Source organism: Hemiscyllium ocellatum, chromosome 11 (genome assembly GCF_020745735.1).
Source record: "Hemiscyllium ocellatum isolate sHemOce1 chromosome 11, sHemOce1.pat.X.cur, whole genome shotgun sequence".
NCBI lineage: Eukaryota > Metazoa > Chordata > Chondrichthyes > Orectolobiformes > Hemiscylliidae > Hemiscyllium > Hemiscyllium ocellatum.
In genome coordinates, this window is record NC_083411.1 from 62615100 (window position 1) to 62633089 (window position 17990).

A 17990-nucleotide genomic window follows, 5' to 3' on the forward strand; every position below is an offset into this window, starting at 1 on the left:
AAACCAACCATCCAGCCAACTGAGCCAAAAGGAAACAGTGTGGTGGTGGTGGATAAGCAGGAATATCATAGGGGATAGTGGAGGAGCTGATCATCACAGGAGGAGACTGAAGAGAAACAGAAGGAACTTCGGTGAAAAGGGAGAAGGCTAGGAGAGGTGGGGAGGGTATATAATGTAGAGGGGGAGGGTAGAGTGTGAACAAATCAAAGGAAACATTAACGGCCGCATCTTTCTCTTAACTGGCTCATACAGAGGGCTAGCAGAGAATGTGCACTATAATGGGAAGGGTTCAAGATCTCTTCCTGCACAACACAATTATACCCAACAGAAACAGAAATTGAAGAATATGATTGCACAAGGCCTCATTTGAAGGCTTGGCAATGAAGGGAAGCTTTTGCTACAGATTAAAAGTGAATGAACAATTCTGTGTCTCAAACATAATTTGTCTCAGAGAGAAGCACTTGGGTGCACCAACAGTGACAATGGTGGTGGAGCTGGTGGGAAGCAGAGAGTATTCCACATACAGCCATGCAGGAGCATTCACAGGTACATGTATCTGGAAGTTAAGGGCATAGGGATCAGGCTGTTCTGCCACCTGCGGAATTCTAAAAGCAAAGGAATGTGGATGCTGGAAATCTGAAACAAGAACAAAATTTGCCAGAGAAACTCAGCAGGTCAGACAGCTTCTGTGGAGAGAAAGCAGAGTCAACATTTCAGGACCAGTGATCCTTCTTCAAAACTCATTGTTGCTAGGAAAAGATGGGAGATACACTGAAGACAGGGATTGGGAGAACGGAGTGAACAACAGGTGGAGATGGAACCCACACAAAGAGAGAACACTTGTTGGGCAGACAAAGGAATGGATACTGTTGAGCCTGGGCGAAAGAAAAGTAGCTTATGGAGACCATTAGTGAGTGAAAATGGGTTAGCTGCGATGAAAGGAGCCCAAGGTCATCTGGAAACTCTGGTCAGCATCCCATTTCCATTTGGGGTCCCTGCAGTTGTCAGGACTCGATATCAAGTTCAATATTTTTCGGGCCTGAGCACCTTCATCCATGTCATCCCTCCCACTGGGCCCGACCTTGTCAAAACAGTGTTGGGGCATACATAATGGTAAATTCATTGCTTTTGGATCCAATATTCTATCATAATAACAATCTAACTGTTTGAACATAGGACAGAAAACATTTCTTCTGGTATGCATTATCACAAATTTCCATATGTACCAGTTAAATAAATGATTCATTGTAGGAACAAAACATTGAAAATGATTTGACATAAACCACTGAAAAGTGCACCGTCAAGACTACAACAATGTCTCATAAAAGTTCAGGGATATAACTTGATATTTGTTACAATCTGGGCTACTTCAGACACAATGAGAGATGTACCAACGCCAAATTAGACAATTGCTGTTTGGCTGCACTTACAAAAAAATTACATAAGAAAACATCATCAATATCAATCCAGATGAATATTGGTCAACAGTAAGAAAAAAGACAATGAATGATTCACAACTGAGGGCATTTTGGAAAGTTATTATCAAAGTCTGGCCTGATGGGATACAAAACGTGCCAGATGTGCTCCGAGGGATTTAGCCAGACAAGGATGAGCCAGGGACCCTCAAGAGGCATGCTTTTCAAACATAAACAGATGCTTGTAGCTGAAGCTCTTTAGTAAACTCTATTGCCTCATTATACCAGGGGCATATGGGCATAGGGTGAAAAAGGCCACTGTACAGCTCACTGTGTATTGCTCAGTTCACAACAGAAAAATCGAGAAGACTGTGAGGGTGTATCAGGCATGTCAAAGTCAGCCACCACATCAACAGAAAAAAAATTTCTCTACCCTCACAAGATTCCAATATATCTTTGGTTGAAGCTTGTAACAGATTTACTTACCATCCACGGTGACAATTTTCACCAAGTCACTGAGTAATATTCCAATTTTCCAACCACCAGACATTGGAAGGATTACTCAACTACACCCATGGTAATCACCATAAGTATAAAGTGCATTGTGTACCTGGAGAAAATATCTGAAATTGGATCATACTGCACTGATAAATATTTTATGGACCTAGGATACCTTGGATGTGTACTACATGGGGTCTAAATCGTGTGACAGCCTCACCACATTATCCCAGACCCAATATTTTTGCTGAATGAAATGGTTCATATTATTCAGCCATCCGTCATGAAATGAGCAACTGGACACCATCTCCATATTGCCATGTCACACTTCATAACAATACATCTAGGTGTGGGCTTTCTGTTACCAGCAACAATCACATTAAAAAGCAAGTCAGGACACATTTGCCAAATCATGAACAGTCCAATTTCCTGTAAATATGGGATAAACATCTTGAACATTCAGGCAGAATAAAAACAGCACTCATTTGACATCTGGGTGTGGAATTATCTAGTTTGTGAGAGTGGTAAAAGGTTTGAATCATACATCCCATCCAGGGAACATGGTCACCCACAGAAGTACTCAGAAAGTGCAGTGAGCCTTAAACCCAAGGAGTCACAATATCTAATGGAACAATGAGAAAGAGGAATAGAAAATAATTTGGGGAATTGTAACAACATTCTAACATTGAGCATTCTGACTGTGCACAGAACACCACCAGAGGTAAACTCAGGGAATGAAAATGTTGAACGCAACCATGAAAATAATCTCCTCTTTAACAAAAGGAAAGTCACCAAAATATCAGTGAGCCAAGAACAGTCAGTTGATAAATCTAGATCACAGGACAGAAAGAAGATCATGAGATCTGGAAGGATTATTAAATTATTGATTCATTATACAACCATTTAAAGTCTTAAACAGTTCAATTCTTAAACTCCTAAGCACAGTGACCTATTTTTGGAGTGATAGTTCTCACAACCAGTCTGAGACATATTTATTTTCATTCATGTATGTTATAGGAATATAGTAATATCATTTTAAGAAGAACATGCTGATGAGCATATAACCTTGATATAATACATGTCACTGACAGCTATAGACTTGTTCAGTGTGCAGTACATATTGCGAAGGGAGAGCAGCTATGCTTCCCTGTAACAACTAACCGCGATAACGAATGTGTCTGCTGAGCAATTTTATGACATAATAAACTGAACCGTGCTCCTGTTTCCCAGTCCTATTGTAAGAGTGGATTATCTGAGAATAAACTCAGAATCACAGCAAGATATCAATATGACATGATCACTGCACAACATTAAACAACTGCAAAAAGAAAGGACCAGAACACTAATGCCTTCTTTATTTTTTCATCCTGTGAATTTGATCACCTTTTACAGTTACTGAGTACATGTGAAAACAGCTGATATCACTGAAATACAACCTACCTGTGTCACACATAGAAGGCCAAGCAGATAAAATAACGAACAAACACCAGCTGTCAGAAGAAGGCGCTTTGATTGGACCAATGTAGGGAACTGGTCTTGCAGGGCTGTCATAATGTTTCTAATGGAAGAAAATGTCAAATGAAGACAATAATTAATAACTTGCACAATGACAGGACAAAACACCACTGGACACACCAAAGCCCTGGAGTAAAAGGTTTCTGCATCCATTTTCTGGCTCTGAGATATGTATTTTTCCCCCAGTTGTATTTTTCCTGTTGCTCTGATGCAGAGGAAAACTGCATCATCGTTATCCTCAAATATCACGTAGGGTGTTTCAACATGAGTGAGTTTCAACATGAGTGAGTTTCAACATGAGTGAATAAGTTTGCTGACCATCCTGCTCCCTGTAAGGCAGGTAAATAAAAATCCCCATCTCTTGAACAGCAAGATCTGTCTCAACGAAAAGATAAATTCTAGGCATGAGAGCAAAGAAAAGATATAGAACATTAACATCTGAGATTGAAAATCACCACAATAGCTATCGGGCAGAGGAACATAGAAATTAGGAGCGAGTGGACAATTCAGCCCTTCAAACCCACTCTACCATTTGTCACATTCATGGCTGTTCTTATTGTGGTCGCAATTCCTGCCTGTTTCCCACAGCCCTTTGTCCCATTTTTCATCAAAACATATCTATTTCTTTCTTGAATTTGTTGATTGATTCTGCCTCTTCTGCACTCTGGGGCAGTGAGATCCACAGATTCACAACCCTGTCAGAGAAATAGTTTCTCCTCACCCCAGTTTTGAACCTACTTCCTCTCAGGCTATATCTATGACCTCTTGTTCAAGACTGTCCGACATGGAGGAATATCTGTTCCACATCTACCTTATCAATCCCCTTGAGCACTTTAAGTGTGTCAATCAGATCATCCCTCATTCTTCTGATCTCCAGCGAGTACAAGTCCAACGTATTCAATTGTTCCTCATATGACAGCCCTTTCATCCCTTGAATCAACCTGGAGAACCTCCTCGGAACTGCTTTTAATGCCACCACATTCTTCCTCAAGTAAAGAAACCAGAACTGGATACAATACTCCAAGTATGGTCTCAACATCATCTCATACAATTGTGACAACATTACTTTTATAAACCAGTTCTTTTGCAATAAATGCCAAGATTCCACTTGCCTTTCTTATTATATGCAGCCCCTACATACCCACTTTCTGTGATTCATACACATGGACACCCAGATCCCTCTACACTGAGGCACTTTGAATCTGCTTCTGATTTAATTAATAATTTGCTCTTTCATTATTCTTGCCAAAATATGTAACCTTGTACCTATCCACGTTAAATTCCATCTGCCAGATTCTAGTTCATTCTCTAGCTGTGAATTTTGTTTTGTTACATTCTGTCCCTCCTGGCAGCTCATTGATATAGATTGTCAACAGTTGATGTCAGAGGATTGAACCCTGTGCTACCCCAATAGTTACAGTTCACCAGAAGGACCTATTTATCCCGCCCCTCTGTTTTCTGTCAGTCAACCAATCCTCTATCCGAACCAATACTCTACCCCAAACACCCTCCAGTCGAACCTTTTGTATCAGTCTTAATGCAGCACCTTATCAATGTCTTCTAGAGGTCTAGATATAACACATCCACTGTGTCCCCATTATCCAACTTGATAGCTACATCCTCAAAAATTCCAACAATTTTGTCAAGTTCAACTTGTCCTGTATGAAACCATGCTGCCACTGGGGAATTGAGCTTTGTTGTTCCAAGTGGTCAGTTCTCTCCCTTATTATTGACTCCAGCAACTTCCTCATGACCGAGGTCAAACTAATTGATCTACAATTTTCCACGTTTTGCCTATTTCTTTTTTCAAATACAGGCTTCACATTAAAGTGTTTCCAAATCACTGGCACCTTTCCAGAATCTAGGAAATTTTGGAATGTAGTAACTAATATATCCACTATCTCTGCTGCCTTAGGGTGCAGGCCATCAGGTCCTGAGGACTAATCTGCCTTTAATCCCATCAGTTTACTTAATACCTTTTCCCTAGTAATTTCACCGAGTTCCTCTATAGTAACTGCAGATTTTGGGAAGAAATTATAATCTTCCACTGCAAAAAGACACAAAATACTGGTTTAGTGCCTCTGCCATTTCTGAGTTTCCCATAATTACCTCACCATTTCCATCCTCTAAAGGGCCACCATTTACTTTCACTACTCTCTTCCTTTTTATATACTTATAGAAGCTTTTGGTGTCAGAGCTTATGGTTTTTGCTAGGTTCCTTTTATTGATCTCCTGATTCTCCAGAGTGTCTCTAACATTTGCAGTATGATATGCCCTAGTTTTTGTCTTTATGTTATCCTCGACCTCCTTGGTAAGCCATGGATTATCTTTTACCTTTCTATAATTCCTTTTCCTCTCAGGAATATACTTTAATTGACAGATATTTAGTAACTCATTGAGCATTTGCCACCATTTTTCAAATGACTTGCTCCTTTAATATTTTTCCTCAGTCCCCCAGAGCCAACTGCTTTCTCAGGCCTGTATAATGACTTTTGGCCAACATTAAAACTCCTGTATACGACTCTGTCTTCACTCTTGCCATCTGAATTTGAAACTATAGAAGGTTGTGATCACGCCTTCCAAGATGATCCTTAACTACATGATCATTTACCAATCCTTCCTCATTACACAATACCAAATGTGAAGCAGCCAGTTGATTCCATGACACATTGCCATAAGAAAGAATCCCTCAGACACTCTATGAATCTTCCTTCAATACTACCCTTGCCAAGTTGATGAATCCAATCAATATCTATGTACAAATCACCCATAATTTCTGTTGTGGCTGGCTCATAAGCCCTCATTACTGCCTCATTTATACTCAGCCCTACTTTGGAAGTACTGTTTGAGAGTCTGTAAATTATTCCTACCAAGGGGTTTCTTCCCTTGCCTTTTATTTCCACTCAGATTGATTCAACATCTTGATTCGTAGTGCCAATATCATTTCTTAATGCACCTTGATATCTCCCTTAACCAATAAAATAGCTCCACCTCCTATTCCTACTTGCCTATCCCTTTGGAATACTCATTACCCTAGGACATTTCACTCCCAGTACTGATCTTCCTGCAACCACATTTCAATAATCTTCACCAGGTGGTGTGACTGGTCTCTATTTGTGTTGTCAGCTCATCAACTTAACTCTGAATGCTGCATGCTTTCGCTAATAAGTTCTACTGGTTTGTCTTTCTCTTTTAATATTTGCTCATACACTCTCCGTTCTTACTTACTAATAACACTGACCCTCATCTCTCTCATTTCCTCCAACTCACATTTTGATCTTCTATGATGCCTTCCCTCACCATCGCTGTTAGTGCAAATTGTATTGTGAAATCATTTGGATGCCGATGCAACTTTTCCCCAATTTTTATTTTGATGCAGGTGCTAATCATTTAAGACAAATAGCTGCATTCTTCTTTCAGACAATAAGGGAACAATTGCTACAAAGAAATGTTATGCGTTTGTCCACTAACATCACCAACAGCACTTTTTTGCCCAACACTGTCATAATTTCTTCAAAAGAAATGATTTTTTTAAGTGATGCAATGCCATTTTTACCTAAACCTGCAAACTGTGTGTTAACTCCCAGAGTGAGCAGCATGAAGAAAAATGAAACAGACCATAATGGTGCCCACGGTAACTGTGCAAGGGCCTCTGGGTAGGCAATGAAGACCAAACCGAAACCTGAACAGTGAATAGAATTGAAATGACATAATGAACGTTGCTATTAACTTGTTGTTGACATTCATTTCATTTAATTTATTACAGTTGCCAATATTAGCCAACATTTGCAAAACTATTCATGTCACCAAAGTTGTGCGGATATGTATTTACAATAAAAAACATTAGTTATTATATATTTGTAATACTAATCGCTTTCAATTCAGAAATTATAATATTTAGAAGCAGTGAACACTGAGTTCAGAGTGACATTTGCAATCTAAGCAAAAAAAGAATTTCTCTAATATATTGGTGAAACTGGCATTTTAAAACAGGGAATAATGTTGGAGAGTAGGGAATGGGGAGAAATAATTGAACGGATAATTTAGAGTGTTTCTTAAATGGTTGGGGATTGTAAAGTGTAGTTGTACAAAGAGACCTCAGTCTCCTTGGTGCTAAGTCACTGAGGGTTAACATGTGTGTGCAGCAAGCTATTAGGAAGCCTCATGGAATGTCATCCTTTATTGCAAGAGGATTTGAGTACAGGGATAGTGAAGTCTTGTTTCAGCTGTATAGCAGCTTGGTTAGGCCACACCTGGAAACTGTGCACAGTTTGGTCATTTTTTCTCAGGAAAAATGTCATTGCATAGAGGGAGTGCAACAAACGTTCAGCAGACTTGCTCCTGGAATGGTAGAACTGTCCGATGAAGAAAGATTGGGAAAACTGGGCCTTACTCTCTAGAGTTTAGTAGAGTGAGAGGCAATTGCATTGAAACTTACAACGTAGTTAAAGAGAACAACAGAGTAGCTGCAGGTAAGATATTTCCTCTGTCTGCAGAATCTAAAACCAGCAGCCATAATTTAAAACTAAGGGAGATGCCACTGAGGGCCAAGCTGACAAGAAATTAGTTTATTCAGAGTGTTGTGAAACATTGGAATTGTCCAGCACAGAGGGCTGTGGAGGTCAAGATTTGAGTAGATTTAAGGTTGAGATTGATATATTTCTGATTCTCAGTGGTGTACAAGGTCAGGGAATGGAATGAGTAAAAAACATTGAAATGTTTGATCCTTCATTATTACATGGAGTAGTGAGGCAAACGACTCAGACTGAATGGCCTACCCCTGTTCCTATGTTCCTGCCTCCATTTAGGCTGTCAAACCACTCAGTGCTCAGACTACTGGAGTAATCAGAATGTGTGAACTGTGTTTTATTGGAACTTTACCTGGTCATTAATTACTTATCACAGCATCATCAACCGATACAAGTGGCTTAGCACAGAACATTTCCATGTCTCTTGCTCTTTATATTAAACATTTTTTAAAATGTACTACTGTCAAATTGAATATTTGAGCACATAATATGATCAGTAACTAATCGTCAATAAATAAAAACTGTCTCTGATTCACCTAAAAGCACAATATTATGGAATTCATTCAAAATTTACTTCTTAAATATTAAAATGTGGCTCATATGAAATGTAATTCCAAGGTAAATAGCAAATCTTACAGCGGATTATAATGTTAACCGAGTGCTTTTGAAATTTACTATTCTGTGATTATTTCAAAAGCTCACTTTTAAGAGCTATGGTTCAACCCCGGGCATACCATTGCATTATTCAGCTCCAATCCCTGTCCAGTATAAACCAAACATCATGGCAATGTGTCTTCAGAGCCTGGCTATCAGTTTGGATCTGAGGATTGATTATTGTGTCTGGACACTGGAATCACTGGAATGTTGGGTTGAATCACTTCAGAGAGAACATTAAAGCTGTCTGACCCTTGACAATTTTAACAGCTCTAATTTACCTGACTGGGCAACCTCTGAAACCGGCTTATCTTCTATTTGAGCCATGTGTCCCAGGATGAAGAAGATGACAAATCCAGCAAACACACTCGTAGCACAATTAACAACACAGACAATGATGGTATCTCCGTAGCAGTTATTGTGGAACTTGTTGTAAGACGACAATGCTACTAAAGTGCCCCAACCCACTGAGATAGAAAAGAAAATTTGAGTCGCAGCATCTTTCCAGACCTGGTAAATACAAAATAGAATAGATGTCTGGAGGGAAATGAAACACAAACATGTACAACAGATTAACAACATTAATTGTGAAGATAATGAGAACCCGTGTGGTTAATCCATGGTGAACTGAGCAAAGTAGCTCCCTCTGGTCAACAGTAACTCTTCTTAAACAGAACAGTCATCACTACTGTCGATTATTTACAGTTAAATTTCCTCTGGGTTATCTGACACAGGTCTTTCTGGTATAATGCACGTTTCATTAACACAAATTACCTGTATCGTGATTGACGATTGGGGACACTTTTCTAAAGTGTAAAAATTCAAAAAGTATGTTGGCTAGAACATGATTACATCGGCAACACTGTAAGTGCTCCTTGTATTGCGTGATTCTTGCATAGCGCAGGGTCACACGGAACGTGACTATTGCACTATCAAGGACGTGACTGTATACTCTTTCACCAGCCATGGTTTTCAGTGACTGACTCACTTGCAGTATTGTACTGACCATAGTTAATTCCATTCTTTTCGTGAAAGTAACAACAAAGAACACCTTTTACCATAAATAATGATCACTTTCATATTGTAATAATATCACAGTAGCTTAATATCAACAGGAACCAGTAAAATTACACTGTAATTTCTAGGATTATGTAAACAATGGTTAAATGATTTAAATGGAAATCAAAATCCAATTCCTGTCAGAAAAATTAAGCAATAAAAAGTGTTCACCATTGTCTATTCACAAAGACTGCTGTATCTTTGGACTGAATACAAAATTCCAGCCATCATTATCCAGTATGCATGAGGACACTGTCAGCTTCACAAATGTGGCATTGCCTAGTCTGCCTATTTGCATTCACTGGGCTCCATAATGTTTCTGTCCTTATGCTGTTGACTGAATCACCTCGGAGATTTGTTTCAAGAAACATGACATTGGAATAGCCTTTTAATGACATGCCAAGCATTTACTTACTGCCAGTCACAATTTCTGGCACTTAAACTACCTACTGGAAGAATGGAATCACAGCTTGGAAGTCACCCACTCAAACTTACACTTCCTTTTCTGTCTCAGTACATGCATTGTTATATTCCAAGTACGATAATCTGACTGGTTCAAGATATAATCAGTTGCTTTCCAATGTTCACTCCAATGTAGATTTCAGATATAGACAATGTTCTTTCATTTCCATCTCCCACTTCCAGATACTTGCAGCACCAAATATCATTGACATAGAATGGATAAGGACAAGGCTCATCAAGAGTGGCTCTTTCTATTGCCCTGATACAGCAAAATGTGGGTCAGTATTTGCTTTGTAGGTCAATGAGGTATTTCACCTGAAACTCCTGAATCATTTCCAAGATTTCAGAAAGGAGGAGGCATGAAGGAAGAATTCTATTGCATCCCAATCCCTATCATAATTCCTCATCAATTTCGATCCTCTCGTCCATCATAGCTGATGCCCTGACCTTCTTTCCTGTTAATGGCAGGATGATATAGACCTTAAGTAAAAAATGAGGTCTGCAGATGCTGGAGATCACAGCTGCAAATGTGTTGCTGGTCAAAGCACAGCAGGCCAGGCAGCATCTCAGGAATAGAGAATTCGACATTTCGAGCATAAGCCCTTCATCAGGAATAATATAGACCTTAAACTGACTCTTCAAATTCATCACAAACTTTGTTAAAAATTTCCAAGAATTGAATTAAGACTCAAAAGCAATACATTGATTTTAAATCAATGATGAAAGTGAGGACTGCAGATGCTGCAGATCAGAGCTGAAAATGTGTTGCTGGAAAAGTGCAGCAGGTCAGGCAGCATCCAACGAGCAGGAGAATCGACGATTCGGGCATGAGCCCTTCTTCAGGAACGTCAATTCTCCTGCTCCTTGGATGCTGCCTGACCTGCTGCGCTTTCCCAGCAACACATTTTCAGTTTAAATCATTGATGACAAGCTAACAAAGTAAATGTGCTGAGGCACGAATCGATTCAACTAAAAATACTAATGACACTCAATCATTCATATTGCTGTATTTACCTCAGCATCAGCCACTCTGGAGAAGTCTGACTGGCTTCCGATGTAGAATTCAATTCCTTTAGAAGCTCCCTCCAGGGTAACCCCTCGGATCAGGAGTATGGTCAGGACCACGTAAGGGAATGTCGCAGTGAAATAAACCACCTGAGCATGGAGAGCACCTTGTTAGATTTTCCTGTATTACTGGTACAGCAGAAGAAAATAAAACCTTGAAGCAGTACAAGGCCATGTGGCCCCACCATGCAATAAGATTCTGCCTGATCACCCTGACACTTGCCCTCTCCAGAACCTTCGACTCTCTTGTACATCAACAATTTGTCAAACTCTGCCTTGAATATATTCAATGAACTGACCTCTACTGCTTTCAGAGGAAGAGTATTTGAAAGATTAAAAATTCCACTTCATCTCTACCTCATTTGGAGAACCTTATTTTGTAACTGTGCTCCCTGTTCGAGATTCTCTGAGAAGGTCAAGCTTTCTAAGACCATTCGAAATCTTTGAAGATCATTTCTCGGTCTCCTAAATTCCTGTGAGTACAGGCTCAAACTTATATTTTCAAAAGAATTAATACAAAGATGTTCCCTGAACTTTCTCCAATACAAATATACCCCCTAACTAAGGAGACCAAAACAGTAGCTGCTGTACCTTTGTATCAAGTTTTGCCTACTTTTATACATCATTCACCTTGGAATAAAGACAATATTATCCAACCAAATGGCAAATTAAATGGATTCTCATCAATGCATCGAAGGGAACAGATGACAAACTGAAGAGGAATAGTAACATGGAGGATGTACGCAAGGATTGCATTTTCATCTAGTTCACAGGGTTTGCATGTTGAGACTTTGTTTTGTGATACCTTGTTATAATGTGCTTATTTAAACACTGCTAAACCTATAGACATGAGGATCTAAAATTTGAATTTAGGCAACAAAATATGAAGATTTTTATTACAACAAAATGGTTTCTCAATTTAAAAGAATACTATAAAATGGCCTGTGAATCATACCGCTGAACGTACTGCTGATTTGCAGAATTAACTTGCAGTTTGTTATGTTATTCAGGTGGATATCCTCAATAGGTATGGGTTACTACCGGATTAAACTACAGTACCTCGGGCATATACCTGAGGCCGTTACCTGTCAAGTTTACCAGTGGTCCCTATTGACTGTATGGTCCTGATAGCTACAAACTCGGCTGGGTTTATCGCAGGTCTCTAGGTCCCTTCAGTTTATCCTTTCACCTAGGAGTGAGAGGGATTCACTTTAAGTCAATCCTAATGCCTTCTCAGCTAAGTTCTAGACTTAACATACCAACACAAAGGTAAACATATCTTATCAAATAAAGGTTCGGCGAATACGAAGTGTGTGGTGTAAAATATAATAGAAATTTATCACTATAATAAGTTGAATACTCACAATCAGATGTTTTCAGTTAATCACAATCGTTACAGCCTTTTTGAATGTTCTTAAAAGATACCTAGGATAAAAGCAGAGCTTAATACCTGAGTGTCCCAAATGGGATCTTCTTAGACTAGCGTGTTTCAGCTAGTTGGTTCAGATTGTATCTTCTTCAGGCTAGAATGCAGTGCCTCAACCGAGAATCTTTTAGGCAGGCGTATTTCAGCAAGCTCTTAGCCGTCCGTATGTTTCATCCGATCGGTCTGTGTTTTGCACAAATGTGTCTTTTCTGCAAGCCTGGTGGTTCAGAGGATCTGCAGTTAAGCCGAGATGGTTGGGTGACTCATTGTCTGTGTTTCAAGACAAGAGTGAGTTCTGTCAGTTTTAGCTCTGCTTTTTATCCTTTACAGTCTAAGTTAAGCAATTACATCATTTGTTTAAAGAACTGGAATCTCAAACTGTGCCTCGGTCAGCATTGTTTAAAGGTCGCGTTAAACACTTAATTAGCTGAGAAAACAATAAGTAGCTGATAAGTAGCTGGTAAAGAGCAGCTGCCACGTAGTCATAGTTATACTTAATTGTTGCTAGGCTAAAATACAATAAAGAGTTAATAGCATCATTGTTGCTACAATATAATATAATCAGGTAAAATTCCACAGAAGAATCGAGTCTTTTCATGAAGAAGTAGACGGATCCCATGACACTTAACGAGTTAATAGCATCATTGTTGTTAAGCTTAATCTTATACAATATAATATAATCAGGTAAAATTCCACAGAGGAATCGAGTCTTTTCATGAAGAAGTAATGGATCCCGTGACATCCCCCTCTTGAAAAGCGAGATTTCCCCATGTGTCTTTAAAAAGTTCAAATGATAGCTGAACAGAGTTCTACAATGATTGTTGTACCAATAGCAGCATGTATCAGGAATTTTTCGTTTTTCTGCGCTCCATTATTATTATCTTCACTTTATTCATCAGCGGTGTAGTTTGTTGCAGTTGACGCTCTTATTATGAGAGCTATTGTGAGTAAAGCGGAAAAGGCAACATTAAATCAACGCATGCATTTCATTTAATTATGCGAAATCATTCTGAGTCAGACTTCCCATGGCGGGTTTCATGATCAGATTCAGTTGTTGGGGTTCCGACGAATTTCATCAGTGGATTTCGTTTCCAATCATGTTGGTGGTCAAAGAGCCGGACCTCTGGTTTCCATGTTGGTTTTGGTTCTGGGCCTTGACAGCCATCGTGTTTCCAACTGTACCATGAAGTTTGTTGGACCATCCGTTTTGGTCTTTCATTCAGAATCCTCATTTCGTACCCATGGTAGTCTTTGAGGTCCTGTTTGCGGTCTCTTTCGCATGCCATGTACGGGGATATTTTGTGTTGTCTCCGGAGTTCCCTCAGGAGGCAGTCATTGTATCCAGGTGGGTTCTTATATTCTCTTTCCGTCCATTTCTAATCATGGGTTGGTGATGTATAAGTTACCACCGTTTCTATGGCTTTAGGTGACCATGTCCATTTTGACCATTCGGTTATCATATCGATTTGTGGATGAGGTAACGGTCTGTTGGCTTCTCTGGTTACGTAATTAAACTCGTCTTGTTTTATGTTGGATCGGAGCATGTTTAGGTCAGTTAGGTTTTCTTCATTCCGCTTTTGTAGTTTTGCAACATAGTTCAGACAGTCCACAAAGGTATATTTTCCTATGGAGAGTATCATTAAGTGTTCAGCCAGGTTATGGCCTCTTCTACGGTCATACTGTACCATATATTCTTTTGAAAGGGGTGTTTGTCGAATGCGTTCCCCTTTGATCAAATCTGGGTCTGGCAACATCTTCGTTGGTTTGCATACAGAAAGTAATATGTTCATATTCAATTCTTCGAATAGCATTGAGCAAAATGTGCATATTAGTCTCTGTGCCTTTTTACGTCCATTACAATTTAAACATTGTCCAATGTTGTGTTCTTTTAGAACTGTTCTTGGCTCAGTCCACCATCTGTATTCCGTGTGGTGTTGGTTTCCTTCTTTCTAGTTACCCATTCTTTAATTTTTGGATATTGATAAAGGAATATTGAGGTTGTTTTTTTTTCGCATAGATGTAGAGGGTTTGTTGAGTTCCAGTAATGTAAGTTTTTGGTTCCATTTTGGTACGCAGGTTTTCTGTGGTTTTGGTTTCTTCCAAGGTGGTAGCTGCTTGGACTTATTTTGTTTTTCTGGTTTAGCGTCACCCAGAGACGGGTCGCTTCTGTGTTTCAAAGGTTTGGTTTGGACAAACGAAGGTTTATCCTGGTTCGAGGTCTGTGTTAAGACCGAATGACAGACAATTAATGCTTTTAGAATCAAGTGAATGGTAGCACAATAAATGGCCCATTCTGGTTCGTAATTAAAAGATATGATTGTGGTTGAGGAGATCAGTGTTAAAAACGATCCCCATTCTCCCTTAGTAATTCCAAATTTTCTTCGTTTAAATTCAAAGCCAATCATAATTGTGAGAATTAGTCCTATACCTAGGGTCAAATGGACCCATTTATATTCTACCAAGCCCCAAAGGAGCTGGAGTCCTATCAGAATGTTTCCTCCTATAATGGGTAGGTGGTGGCAGTAGGCGTCCCATAGACTTACGGGCATGACTACAGGGCTAAATTGTTCTTTCATGTGGGAGAAAATACCACATTGGTTCGAGGAATTCCCGTTTCTTCACAATAGTTCAGAGTTCCAAGTAAGTCTTGGTTTTGGTTTCCCAGGAAGTCTAGGACTTCTTGGTATTTGGTTGTGGTTTCATCCATGCTTGCCGGTCGAGGAAGCAGAATGTGGTTTATTTTCGTTCTGGAATCAATCCCTTGATTAATGGCTTGAGAAATGGCCAAATTACGACCACAAACACCCAGATAGGATAAGTCCCACTAAGAGCGGTGTATATTGTTCTAGGCCAAGCCATGATAGAATCCAATAAATCCAATCATGGATTTGCACCCAAATGTTTGCAGTAGTTTGTAATACTGACATAGTCCCTGCATTAATATGCAAGTTATCATACCAATTTTTTCTTGATTCTTCTACCCATATTTTTATCTCTTCCTGTAGAGTGTTTTGGTCAGCCTTCCTTTCTTTTGATATTAGGTTCTGGAGGGTCTTTAGCTTCTCATCATCCGTTGGGCCCGAGAAGGTTATCTCCATCCATTGTTTTTCTGAATAGATGGTTAGCATTCTTTCTAAATGTTCTAGGTCAGGTTTGGGTTTTTCTATTTTTAGATTAATTTTTTCTGCCGGGTTCTTATAAGTTTCTCTGTTTTGTCTCACAATTTTGCCATTACATCCGACATGTCTGTCGTAACATTAAATTTTCCTGACTGGTTTGTTAGCCAGGTATTTCCAGATGGGAAGTACTCTATCTGGCAATCTTTTTTAACATATTGAACCGTGTTATTATCACAGGGTTTTAATAGGATTAAATTAGAGAATTCGATCAGTTGAGGCTGATTGTTAATTTGAATACATTTTTCCTTTTTCAGCCACCCATTTTTTAGGCTTTGCCAAATTGGTTGTTTTATTTTAGTTTCGTAATTTTCGTTTGTGAGAATGGATTTGATCTCTACTAGTGAGATCTTTAGTTGTTGATCTTTGTTTTCCACGTGGGATCTGTATACCCTTGAGGTTAAATCAGCTGTTGTCCTGTTTTCTGTTCTTACGGTGTTATGCAACCATCGTCTAGTTATTACATTTAATTGATTTCTAAGGTCATTAAAGGCAATTTGCCAGGCTTGGTCTTTTTTGATTGTTATCACCTCTATTATTAGGTTTGTTGAGTTTTCCCATTGTATTTTCTGATTTTTGAATAAATCCTTAATATATGCTTCTGCCTGTTGTTGTCTATTATTATTATTATTATTATCATTATCGTTGCTGTTATTGCTTTTTTGATTTGTGGTTATCACCAGCCATCTATCAGGAGAAGATTGTTCCCAAAAGGTGGCATTCTGCTTTGTTTTGTAGCAGTACATCCTGCCCCAATGGTAGCAGTACAGAGTTGTATTTTCTACTTTTATTTCAGTTCCCTGTCTTTGTGGGTCTTTTAGGAAGTATTTTAATTTTTCCCAGTCTTGATATACTGATTTCCATTTAGATGTTTGATTTCCATCTGGGTTTTCTGCCTCAGTGTTATACTTTTTGGTATTATTTTCATAGTAATTATCCTAAGAAACTTCATAAGTGTATCCACATTTAAATCTACCATGTTCTATATATACTACTTTTCCTGAGTTGGGAATTTTGTAGGACCATGGTCCATGGGTTTCATTTCTTTTTGCTCTATTATCATTTGGGCGGTTTTGGAGGAGAGCGGTATTGTATCCTGATGGACTATAACATTGTGTGGCTTTATCGGTGCATCCAATTATATGGGTGTTATTTTTATAATAATAGTAACAGGATTCATTTGTTTGTCTCTTGTGGTTTACATCTTCCCATTCTTTCCATTGGGTCTCTTTAGGTAAGGATAATTCTGCTTCATACCCTAAGGCAAAGTGGTTACAGACATCTATATCTTGTCTGAATAACTTCGTAAAGTTTACTAGTTTCTTTAGTAATTCTCCTATTTCTTCTCTGGACTTGGATTGGTTAAAGATGGTAGGATCGCATATTATCAGTGTTTCGTTTTCTTTAAACATTTTCTTCTGGTAATAAGTTCCTAATCCTTGAACTTGCGTATCATCTTGTCCTAGTAGGGTGAGGTAAACCTGATCTGTGTCACCTGTGGCATTTCATCTTTGTCCTTGGTCACCTCCTTCTTGGTAGTGCCAAGTAGAGTTTGCATATAGTATTATCAGTTGGTGAGTGTTCATATTAGTTAGGGGGTTGCCAATATTTGGATAGGAGCAGTTATAGTGGTTTTTCGATCCTGGACTCTGATAGTCTGAACGGTTATACGTTTTGTATAAACAGTAGAGCCATCTATCTCTCTCTGAGGTTTCTTCATTTTTTGTAACATTTTGTATACTATAAGATAGTAATTTGTCTATCCAATTTTGTATAAGATTATCTATTCTTTGATCTTGTTCTTGGTTTTCATTCCCAAGCTCCTGTTTTAAGACTATTATGTCTAAGGTGTATGTGTGTCCTATAATTTCTTCTCCTATCATTTCTGCTGAGGGTCTTGGATCTGTCCAATTTTCATATTTTTGAGCTTGCGCAACATTTATCATAATTAGTCCTAACATTACTAGGGCCATGTTAGATAGGGTTAATCCTCCTATTATTAAAGGCATTCCTGCTGAATTTGTCGAGTTACTGTTGCTGTCGGGGTTATTACCTGTGTTACATTCCAGGCTGCGCTTTATTACTGCCTGAAGTATCCATCCTATAGTTAGAAAGGCTAATACTATAAATAGTAGGGTGTGTTGAACTATATTACACTTAGAGCAGCGTTCTGCCGTGAGTTTCTTTTGTT

At 38.9% G+C, this 17990-nt stretch overlaps 1 pseudogene; it reads right to left on the minus strand.

Moving 5' to 3' along the window:
• Window positions 1-17990, minus strand: part of LOC132820034 (sodium- and chloride-dependent neutral and basic amino acid transporter B(0+)-like) — a 65681-nt pseudogene that overhangs the window by 27058 nt on the left and 20633 nt on the right.